The sequence below is a fragment of the Pelmatolapia mariae genome, linkage group LG3_W, assembly GCF_036321145.2.
Source record: "Pelmatolapia mariae isolate MD_Pm_ZW linkage group LG3_W, Pm_UMD_F_2, whole genome shotgun sequence".
Lineage (NCBI taxonomy): Eukaryota > Metazoa > Chordata > Actinopteri > Cichliformes > Cichlidae > Pelmatolapia > Pelmatolapia mariae.
In genome coordinates this window covers 94,098,599-94,110,748 of record NC_086229.1, presented here as the reverse complement: position 1 = coordinate 94,110,748, position 12,150 = coordinate 94,098,599, and positions in this window count along the sequence as shown.

The window sequence follows — 12,150 nt, the reverse complement described above, 5'->3', positions numbered from 1 at the left end:
GCCGCTAGGAAAGCAGCAACCACAAAATATCTACAGAGAGTAAGGTCATGACATCCTGAGATGTCAGCTGAGTGGGAAGAACAAGACAGAGGCGGGACCAAGTCATTGTTTTGGATCCAAAGCAGCTGCTTTGAGGTACACTGGATCTGAGGAGGCAGTGATCCCATCTTTTGCTCTAGCCATTCGCACACTGATAATGATTCCAAGAAATCTTTTGTTCAAAGATGCTTGGAAACTCCTTACCAGGCCATTCAGGAAATTGACTTGAGGCTTAAGTTTTCTAAGGTCCAGGACTGGGCCAGCAAAGGGAGGAGCAGGCGGTGGGTGCTGGCGGGAAGAGCTGCAAGACCAGACCGAGCATCATCTGGTGCTGATTGAGAATCAGGCCACTTGGATCCAGTCCAGGCTGTCACCACCGCCACTCCCACCGGCATTCCCCGACGCCGATGGCGTGGAGAAGGTCCGGACTGTCCCGGTACCATTGCTGGCCCCCAGGATGCAACCAGCCAGGACGCAGTCTGCCGCCTCGCCCATCCCCACTCCTCAGGTGGGAACAGCTTGTGCCCAGCAGGGGCCTGCGCCCTTTCCTGCTCCCTGGAGGAGGGCCGCAGAGCAACTGCTAGGCCCACCAACTCACCCACCTGTCCCTTTCTGTTTCCAGTGCACAGTGACACCATGAAAACCCATCATCTTTCGGTCTGACCAAATGCCCAAAGTAAGTGAAACGTGATCAGTCTCGCTCAACTGAGTTTTTAACTCAGCAGTGAGGTTCTCTGTTTTTGATGTAATTGCTCTGTGTTGATAGAAGCATTGATGTAATTGTACCAAGCTGTATTTGCTGTCAACTACTGTCAGAAAGTGCTGAAAACACAATAGACAGGACAGGTTGCCACCAATAATCAAGGCACTTAATAATGTATTTGCGATGGCTTTTTGCTGTGGATGAGTCATGCTGTACTGCCCGGCATGAGTGTTCAGAAATTGTGATATAGAAGGCTGTTGAGGTTCATTTGTAATGCTCTTGTTCATCTGGTATTCTTCAACTCTTTCAGAAGTAAGGATATTAAACTGATGTTGAAAATCCATTACAGCCATTCTTAAATTGCAGTTGACTAAGTTGTTCCTACTAATCATAAATAAATATAAACACTAATATCTTCATAGTTTTTAGACAATAAAAAATTATAAAAATTATTTATTAAAACACTTTTCTTAAAATTCTGCATGCACTTCTAATAAGCAATGTTCAGAAAAACAGAGATCGGAGAACATTTGCTAATCTGAGCTATCTCATCATAGCAAAGGAAAAGTACCACCTACCGCTCTTTGGCTGGAAGTTGTTCCATCTCCGTCTTTGATTCTCTTCTGTTTATGCATGTTCTACATATTGCATTTCGGGGGGGGGGGGGGGGGGGGGGGGGGGGGTTGTGTTCCAGAAAGATTTTACTCTTGGGAGCATTTTTGTCTTAAGCATTTTTTTGTGTTTTTGTTTGTTTGTTTTTTTAAAAATCTGGTTAATTTGACTGGCTGTGCTGCAGATCACGCACACATACGTACAGAGTATGATAAGAGAAAGAGATGGTCTGTGTGTGTTAATACGGGATCAGTCAAATAAATTAAATAAACAATGTGTTTTAAACTGTCACGGTTTGCCAGGGCAAGCCGTGTGGGGTGTGGAAATTAGGACCCAAGATGCAGGCACTGACTTTGATGAGATGAGTGAGCTTTTATTTATGAGTGAAGAAACTACAGATAAAAGTGGAGGTGGTGAGGAAAGGAACTAAGAAATAACCTAAACTGGAAAAACCTAACAAATGAAATTGAAGCCAAAATTCATGGGATGACATGCAGGGGAACACAGGAAGACTCGGGGAGACAACACAGACAAATCAGCAACAAGCAGAAGGAAGCACAGGGCTTATATACACACACAGGAGCAATCAGGGAATGGGAGACAGGAGGGAAACACAGCTGGGAGAAATCAGAGCTGACGAGACAAGGGGAGCAAAACCAGATACATTGTGGGCGATCGTGGCTCAAGAGTTGGCAGTTTGTCTTGTAATCGGAAGGTTGCCGGTTCGAGCCCCGGCTTGGACAGTCTCGGTCGTTGTGTCCTTGGGCAAGACACTTCACCTACTGGTGTTGGTCAGAGGGGCCGATGGCGCGATATGGCAGCCTCGCTTCTGTCAGTCTGCCCCAGGGCAGCTGTGGCTACAACTGTAGCTTGCCTCCACCAGTGTATGAATGTGAGAGTGAATGAAATGTGGAATTGTAAAGCGCTTTGAGGGTCTCGAAAAGCGCTATATAAATGTAATCCATTATTATTAACATGAGACACGGACCTTCACAATAAAACAGGAAACTCAATACACATGCAAAGACAGACTCAGAGACACGGGCTTTACAGTGACCTGACTACACTGGAACAAAGGGAACACACAGGCAGGGATGACAAGACACAGAACAGAGGGAGCAGAGAGAAACATGAGGGGGCAAAGGGAACAAAACCAAAACACCGACAGCAATAAAGTGGCAAATAAATAATAAACAATTCAACTCACTGGGTCGCAGACCATGACATAAACTTTATTATCTTTATTTTACTCCAAATCTAAAGGCTTTTCAAGTAAACAGTTTCAAGTTCAGTTCAAGTTGCAAGTCATCGGTGTAAAAGTCCAAGTCAAGTCACAAGTCTTTTTTCTTTTCAGTCATATGACTCAAGTCCACACCTCTGGAACAAGATCCCAGCAGTCAACACATATCTCCTGCCTTTACCCCATTAGGACAATAAGCTGGTGAAAGGAGGAAATAAAAGCCACTGACATCAAGACAAGAAAGCTCCTTACCCGCTGTGGGTTTCAACCCAAATCCAGTGCTCTAAGACTTTACACTAAATAGAACGAAGGTGCCCACAGACTAGTGAGTGTCAGAACATTTTTCAAATGAAAAATCTGACACTAGAATTATTGCAATGGCCAACTAACAAACTGTCAAAAGACTACACGAGACAAAAGGTGGATGAATTCTTTCTTGGTTAAGACAAACTTCATCACAACAACTTGTCAGGTCGAGAACACTATTGAGATAGATGTATCATTGTCCATCTATGGACACCAATCTAAAAGAGCCTGCTCTGTTCTGGAAAACATTTTTTAGCTTGATGAAACCAAGATAACCTTGTATGGCTGCAAATGAAACAGGATCACTGGGGTTTATGCGACAACAGATAAAAATAGCAAAAGCTAGCAAAAATTAATGCAAATGTGAACTTTCTTAGCTTCCTGCTCAGAAGACCAGGGTTCTACAGCTGGCATTTTCTTGTGACCACCTTTAACCAGCAATAAACCCTTACTAAGACAACACTAAGACAAACTAAGACAACAAACACGTACAGTTACCCAGAACACAATCTCTGAAACCTGCTGGAAAAACGGTCCCCCCATTTAAATCAACAATAGTGGGACTCACTAAGTCGAGAATCTAAAATAAGAAGCTAGAACTAACTTACATGTGTTGACAACACACAAAACCCCTCTCTCTGGAGAATTAACTTTTACTCGGTGCTTCCAAGCATTCAAAGCTATGAACGAGCCCACATTTGTTACCAAATGGAATCCAAGATGGCGACACGTAAACTTTCGGCGTAGCGTCTCTCTCTGGACGGAAAATAGGGTTTTGGATTAAGCGGGCCGATTTAAATACTGACTTTGGGTAGGCAAACCTGTGTCCACCGTGTCCTTCTCCATCTGGACTTTGGATTGACGGGTCGGAGCCTGCCGGTGCTTACTGCGTCTATTAGACCTGGAGCTAACAGCTAACAGGCCGGGGTCTGTTGAGTTTCCCAAACTTGGAGCAATTTCAGGCCTGGAGCCCGCTGCATTCCCCGGTCTTGGAGCTGGCAGACCGGAGCCGGCTACACTAACTATGTTTTGAAGCTAACGAGGCCGGAGCTTGTTACATCGCCTGGCCTCTGAGCAAACAGTTCGAAGACTGCTATACTGCCTGGACGCTATACTGCCTGGACGCTATACTGCCTGGATGCAGAGGAAACAGGCTGGAAGCCACTATTTTTGTCCGGACACGCAGCAAACAGGCCGGGCTTGAGTCTGCTACGACGCACCTCCATCTGATCCCCGGATTGCTTAGTTCACCTCTGCACGTATTCGGAGCAAACAGGTTGGAGACTTTTGTATTCACCCCCGTTTTGGACTCTGGGCTATCATTATGAAGACGAGGACACTCATCGAAGCTTTATTGTGTGTACTCGTGGCTTGGGACTTCGGACATTGCGGTGTTCCTTGGGTGAGAACTGCAAAACACGAGTTGATTATGGGTGAAACTTATTTCAGTGGCACTAGGTCAACTGTAGCAGTGCATCTGGAATTACCAACGTTTCAACTGGCTCTGGTTGCTAGTTTAAATCGATATGAAGTATTACCCAAATTACAAGTTTCCCTTGTTTTGTATAAACTTTCACTTTCATTTAAGAAAAAGCAGTATTTGCTGTCAACATCTGCAAAGTATGGTTATGCTTTTAAATGTAATATGAAACGAAGGTTAATGATGATTGTTTTACTTTTACTTATATCTGGAGATGTACAATCAAATCCTGGACCTGAATTGAAAAGTGTCCAGACCCCTGCTGATTTTAAATCTCAGCCAGGGTTAAAATGTGTTCATTTAAATGTACGCAGTTTATTACATAAGATGGACCTGGTCAGAATTTGGGTGAAATCAACAAACGCGGATATTGTGATTATTTCCGAAACTTGGTTGTCCAAATCTATTACAGATGATGACATTAACATAACGGGATACAATCTTTATCGCACAGATAGGCCTAGGAAAGGTGGAGGCGTAGCAATTTATGTTAAGTCAAGATATGAAGTATCCATTGTTTTATCTGTATCTATTCCTAAACAAATGGAATTCTTGGCTTTGGATATTAAAATAGTAGAGTCTCTATCTATAACAGCTGTTGGGTGCTATAGGCCTCCGTCTGCTGTAAAGGAAACCTTATTATCTCTAAAGCATCTTCTGTCTAAATTAAAATACAATGAACTTCTAATGGCAGGAGACTTGAATTGGGACTGGTTGAATATAGTATCTGATGATTTTAAATCCTTCTGTGACTCTGTTAATCTTACCCAGTTGGTCAACTTACCTACAAGGCCAAATATAAAGAGTCCTGATAAATCTACTTTGATTGACCTAATTCTAACAAACGTCCCTCATAAGTTTCTGTCGTTAGGAGTGTTTTGTAACGATTTAAGCGATCACTGTGTAGTTGCTACCTGTAGGAACACTAAAATCCCCAAATGTAAACCGCGTATTATTTATAAAAGAAATTTTAAAATATTTAATGAGCAAGCGTTTCATTATGATTTGTCTATGGCAAACTGGGAATACTTGAATCTGATACCAGACATTCATTTGGCCTGGGATTATTTTAAAGAAATTTTTATGAAGATTTTAAATAAGCATGCACCTATCAGAAAATTTAGGGTTAAGGGACGGGAAAACCCTTGGTTCTCATCGGAACTATCAGAGTCTATCCACCAGCGTAATGTGGCATGGGCAAAAGCTAGAAAAAGCGATTCCCTGACTGATTGGTTAGACTTTAGGAAATTAAGAAATAAATGTACGACACTTATTAAGAAGGCTAAATCAGAATATTATTTATCTGTTACTTCAGAAAATCTCAATAACCCTCAGAAATTTTGGAAAGTAATTAAGTCCTTATCTATAAATAAAACATCACAGGCTCTTCCAAAATTTATCCTGAAAGACTCTGTCCCAGTTTATGACAGGCATGAGGTCTTAAACAGTTTTAACAAGCACTTCGTAGATGCTGGGTTTCTATTTAATACTGTGGGAGCTACCCCCACGATTCCTTGCATAGAACCCCAAATATATTCTGGTGAGTTTTTTGAGTTTTCTCCTTTTTCTGTCCAGGAAGTGCATAAAGCTCTTAAAGCCTTAGATCACAGGAAACCCCCAGGCCCTGACTTAATAGAGCCCTATTTTCTGAAAATAGCAGCTGATTATATTGCACAACCTCTTACGATCCTTTTTAATCTTTCAATTCAAAATAATGAAATCCCATTTGTCTGGAAGTCTGCTTTTGTTACGCCAATATTAAAAGGAGGCGACCCGGCCATTTTGACTAACTACAGGCCAATATCAAACTTGTGTGTTTTGGCAAAAGTCCTTGAATCTCTTGTTAGTGAGCAATTAAAAGAGTTCTTGTACTCTAACGAAATTCTTTCAAAACTACAATCTGGGTTTAGAAAGCAGCATAGTGCTGTCACGGCTGCCACAAAAGTGATAAATGACATACTTGTTGCTCTTGATAAAAAGCAGCACTGTGCTTCTCTTTTTATTGATCTATCAAAAGCCTTTGACACTGTGGATCACGCCATTTTAAAGCAGAGGCTGCTCTCGTTAGGGCTGTCTAGACATGTTGTTTCCTGGTTTACTAATTATTTGAGTGACAGGACTCAATGCACTAAATGTGAAAATCTGTGCTCAGAATTTCTGAATATTCACACTGGGGTGCCACAGGGTTCAATTTTAGGACCTCTGATGTTCATCATGTATATAAATGACTTGGGACAAAATGTGTCCAATGCCAGTATGCATTTTTATGCTGATGACACAGTTATTTATTCCTTTGGCTCAAACCTCGAAAAAGCAATACAATCCTTGCAGAAAGCTTTTGACGTGGTTCAGCACACACTTTTGGAGCTGAAATTGGTTCTTAATGCTGATAAGACCAAGCTAATGTTGTTTTCAAACATGAAGAATTCTTCTCAAACTGTCCCTGTGGTGTCCACTCTTGAGGGTGACCTCATAGAAGTGGTCCATACGTATAAATATCTTGGCTTTCTAATTGATGATTCTCTGACCTTTAAACCTCACATAGACAATCTTGTGAAAAAACTCAAATTAAAATTGGGATTTTTCTTTCGAAACAAATTTTGTTTTTCCTTTGAGACAAAAAAGCGTCTTGTGAATGCTACATTTTTATCTGTTTTAGATTATGGTGATCTGCTGTATATGAATGCTTCTGCCCAGTGTCTTCAAAAGATCGATTCAGTATATCATGCTTCTTTACGGTTTATTACAAAGTGTAGGGCTTTGACCCATTGTTGTGATCTGTATGTTCGTGTGGGGTGGCCTTCGTTGTCCTCCAGGAGATTTGCTCACTGGTGCATCTTTATTTATAAGGCCCTGCTTGGTCAAATGCCCACTTACATTTGTGATCTGCTCACACGGAAAAGCACTGTTTCCTATAGCTTGCGTTCAAGCGATCTTTTGTTGCTTAATGTTCCATTTGCCAGAACTGAACTGGGAAAGAGGGCTTTTATTTATGCTGCCCCATCCACATGGAACACGATGCAAAAAGATTGGAAGATAGCAGATCTTATTTCATTAAATGCCTTTAAGTCTAGATTGAGAGAGCCAGAGAAAATTGTTGTTTAAAATGTAATTGTTATTTTACAATATGTATGTAACTTTGTAATTTTTAACGTGTTGTCGCCTCTTGGCCAGGACTCCCTTGAAAAAGAGGTTCTTAATCTCAATGGGATTATTTTTCCTGGTTAAATAAAGGTTATAATAATAATAAAAAAAAGTTGGCTCAAAATTGACAACAAACAACAGAGACTGTACAGACAAAGCTTAGCTTGCTCATTTAGTTTAACAAAGAAATCATGAACTATCACACGGGTAATGGTAGATATCAGTGGAAAGATGTCCCGAACAGATGATTGTAAAGATATGTGCAACATGTTGTAAGAAGTTACCTGTAAAAAAAGACTCGCCCTCAGGCGAGCCTTGAAGAACAGGTGAAGACTCCCACCTATAGTGTGGTGTAGCACTTTTCTAGTCTTACTGTCCACTCGCAGTAATTTAGACTACAAGTCACATTTAACTGTTCATTCATGAAGTGCTCTGTTGTATACATTTGAAGCACTTTGTAGACATGGCCAATTTCAAATAACCATCTAACCTAACATACATGTTGGAGTAAAAGAAAGCCACACAGGCACAGAGAGAGTATGCAAACTCAGGGTCAGAACCAGCAAAGGCAACAGTGTGAACCATTCTGCTACTGTGAGCGTGTCAGATAAAAAATGATGAACAGACCGCATTAGAATTTATTCAAATGTTAGAAAATATTTTGTTTTCATATGGTACCTACTTCTTATGTGCCAGGAGCAGTTCCTTGTGGAGTGCATCGTGAGCCCTGGAAGCCTTCATGGGTTTTGAGTGCTCTACACAGGCGCCAGGTTTGACTCCATTATCTGACACAGAAATGATAATTAAAAAAACAAAACAAAAGAAAAAATGTCAAAGGAGTAGCTCAAAGGAGTGACAGATGAAAATATCTAAACTTGCTCTGCACACGCAAACAGAGTAAAAGCATTCTAGTGTTACTGTCCATTTCACTTACTGTTACCCAACTGGCTGTGTCTGCAGTATGTTTACAGTTTATTAATAATGTGTGGTGAAGCAAGGTCTTATTAAGTATTCTTCAGCTTTTCTTAACCCTTGAAATATTTAATGCTTATTGGAAGCTCATTTATAGTAAATCATTGTGAATTTAAAAATTAGACTCACTCTATAACAATCTGCATGTTTTTTTGTATTTAAAGGTTCCACAATTTCTGTGAAAATCCAAATGCATGTATGTTGTATCCTAGTGCCTTACCTCAATACTTCTCACACCAAATGTGAAAGGAAGTTTCACCTTGAATGTGCAAGTGCATGAATCTAAATATCTAAATATTAGATTACCTAAATATTAGAAGGTGATATTTGTGACATTCCATTGTGGCTTGTTTTCTTTCATCTGGAAGTAACACTAAACCATACACTCCAGCTGTTCTCTAACTGCATCACGTTTGTTGTAGTGGTCAGTTAAGTTATTCTGATAATGTAGTTTTGTAGTGGCTGAGCAAACAGCTGATTCTTCACATCCAAAAATAATCAGGACCACAGACCAGAAGAGTTGCTCTGCTATAAAGCAGTATTTATTTCAAATAAGCAGCATATGTACACTGTCCATGAATTCAAACTAAACTGAAAATAAGAAATACAAAGATTAACTGAGGATTGTCTGAAATCAATCATTCTTGTAAAAGCGTAGACCTCAGGATCTGAGGTCCATTTTGCTGAGGAAGGTTCCTAACTGAGAGAAGTTCGGAAGTATCTGCACGGGGGCCGTAACAAGGAGCTTTCTTTATTACCCCCTTAAGCGTGGGATATATTGGGAATATACTTTATGAATGGAAAGGAGCAATTGTTACCAATCAGATCATCTGACCATTGCTGAAAACGATCAACAAAATTAAGAAAGTGGCCCATATCATGTAAATGTTAAAATTGCATTTTGCAGTAATACCATAACCTGCTAAAATGTTTTGAATTTTTAATCACAAATTGTTAAATCGAGTAAAAGAATTTCATTCTTGTTTAGTGGTTTCCTTGAAGAACTCTCCAAATCCAGATTATGATTTATGTTAACTGATGAAAGTGCATTCAGAGTTCTGCACAATTTAACTAGTAGGTTAATTAAAGTTTGTTGTGGTAGTTTTAAGGATTATCATTTCCTCCCACAAAGGGAGGAAGTATGTAATCAGTTCTGTTTGTCTGTCTGTTTTTTAGCAGTCTAGTGTTCAGTTTTCAAGATATCATTTTCACGTTTTGTTTGATGGTAGATACTAACAGCTCAAGATTATTTAATTTAGGTGAAAAATGGGTCAAGGTCACACCAAATTTGAAAATCAGATCTTTCTATTAACCACAATTTTTTACATTTTTGACCTTGACATTCATTGTTAACCCTTTAAACCCTATCCCATCGCCGGCATCAGGTTAGGGTTAGGGCAGGGGTGAGCAACTCCAGGCCTCGAGGGCCGGTGTCCTGCAGGTTTTAGATCTCACCCTGGGTCAACACACCTGAATCACATGATTAGTTCATTACCAGGCCTCTGGAGAACTTCAAGACATGTTGAGGAGGTCAACATGTCTAACGGCGTTACTTTTTTCAGTAATGAGTAATCTAACTAATTATTATTCCTATCGTTACAACGCCGTTACAGTTACTAACAAGAAAATGCAGTTGCGTTACTATTTTTCAACAGACGGTTGAAGCTGTGTTCAGTTTACCGCATCTTATATCAGTTGCACGGAAGTAGCTGACTACATAAGTAATCTGGATGCTACAGCTTTAAGCAGCTGCGCGCTCCCGCGGACGGTAATCACGATCACTGTCTAGCACAACACCTGGAGCTATGGGGGCAAAATAATCGCATGAGTGCTGCTGTTTGACTGAGGAAGAATAAAGTAGTCGTGGTAAGCCGATCACATGACCACTTAAAGACAAAGCAACAAGGTGACATATACCAGTTTTTAAATTGTGTTGATAGGCCACGTAAAACCAGAGTCATGATCATGATATGTATACGCGGTGTTTTTTCCTCAATAGTTTCGTCACGTTTATTGTCTAAACAAAGCGCTAGCAAGCACTCTCTGCTTATGAGCAAAGAAAAAAAAACTGGAGAAGTTTTAGGAGTGACAGCGAGAGAGAGAGAGAGAGAGCAGAAAAAGCGAGAGAGCGAGTTTTGAGATGTGAGAGATTTGTGACGTTTAGCGTGTTTGGAGTGTGTAGTTCATGTGTTGTCTTGTGTAGTTAGTGTGTAGTGTTGTGGATAGTTTTGTGTTGTGGGTCAGAACAATGAGGCGACTGCTGTCTCCAGGTAGAAACAGGAGTGATACACCTGTTGCTGTCAGACCTGCAGGTATCAGGCTGTGATGTTCTCCTTTATAGTGGACAGAAATTATGTTTTTGGAGTGGCACAAATAATTTGTGTGGCATCTTATTGAAGAACAGCTGATTGTTCTGTAAATAGTTTGAAGTGGTTATTTAAAAAATCAAGGTAAAAGGTAAATGGATGCAAATAACTTTGTTGTTTGCAAAACTTGTGCATAGCATTTTAAAATTGACAATTTATATTTGCATTTAAAATCATGAAATATGATTCATTAAACATGTTTGTGGTTGTTACAGTAAAAATATAACTTTTTCTACTCTGATTTTATGTTTTTTGTCTGACTTTAGATCAATTGTGTTAATACAGTATGTCAAAATGAAAACATAACTGTAAATTCAGACACGTGAGGTTGTGCTGAAAAGAATGAAAACAAAAAAGGCAAAGTGAATAGTTTTTAAAGGTGAAATGTGGAGGGAAAATCAAAAGTAGTTAAAAATGGCCAATTATACCCTGGACCCCAGAGGGTTTTAAAGTAACACAATAGTTACTGTACAAGTAATTATTTACTTTTAGAATATTGTAACTCCGTTACTAACTCAGTTACTTTTTTTGAAGAAGTAACTAGTAACTATAATTAATTACTTTTTCAAAGTAACTTGCCCAACACTGGTGGCCGAGTGCCATAGGCTACAGCCAGATTAACTTGTGACACACATCTGCACTTGGCTCTGTCACCACGTTTGAATTCGTTTCATGCACAGCACATTTGTAACTTTTAATTTTGTCTGTTTTTGTGTCTTGCAAATAAACCTTTAAACTAAATGAAATGATATTATGTATTTATTTTTGACCTACAGTAAGAAATGCCAAATTATATACACAAGTTTATAGAAATCGCCACTCCTGTTGTTCATCATGATTTTAATTTTCTTTACCATAACAAAGAAATGCGTCTTGAACAAATAAATTACACATTAATATTTCATTAGTGTTATAACATCACATCCTGTAAGCATAGTCTGCCTGTGTCTTTTCTCTGGAAATGAACATTTTCACCCAATAAAGGTAATTCATCAACATGGCTGGAGAGAGTTGGTAGTTTAAAACGTCTCGCTTTTGATAAATAATTATCTGAATCTTACAACCAAAGTGGTCATCTGATGTAAAATGTATAGAAATCATACATGTATACCAACAAGACAGTGTACATCACTGTCACAACAGCGCTGGTTTATGGCTTTTCTGATAATACCTGGTGGGCTGGTCTCGAGTCAAAGTGCCTCCCACCCACTCTGTGCTGGCTAGACGAAACAAGAAATCATGCATGCCTGTACATCTCTCTGTACGTCTATCTAAAAGCACAAGTATA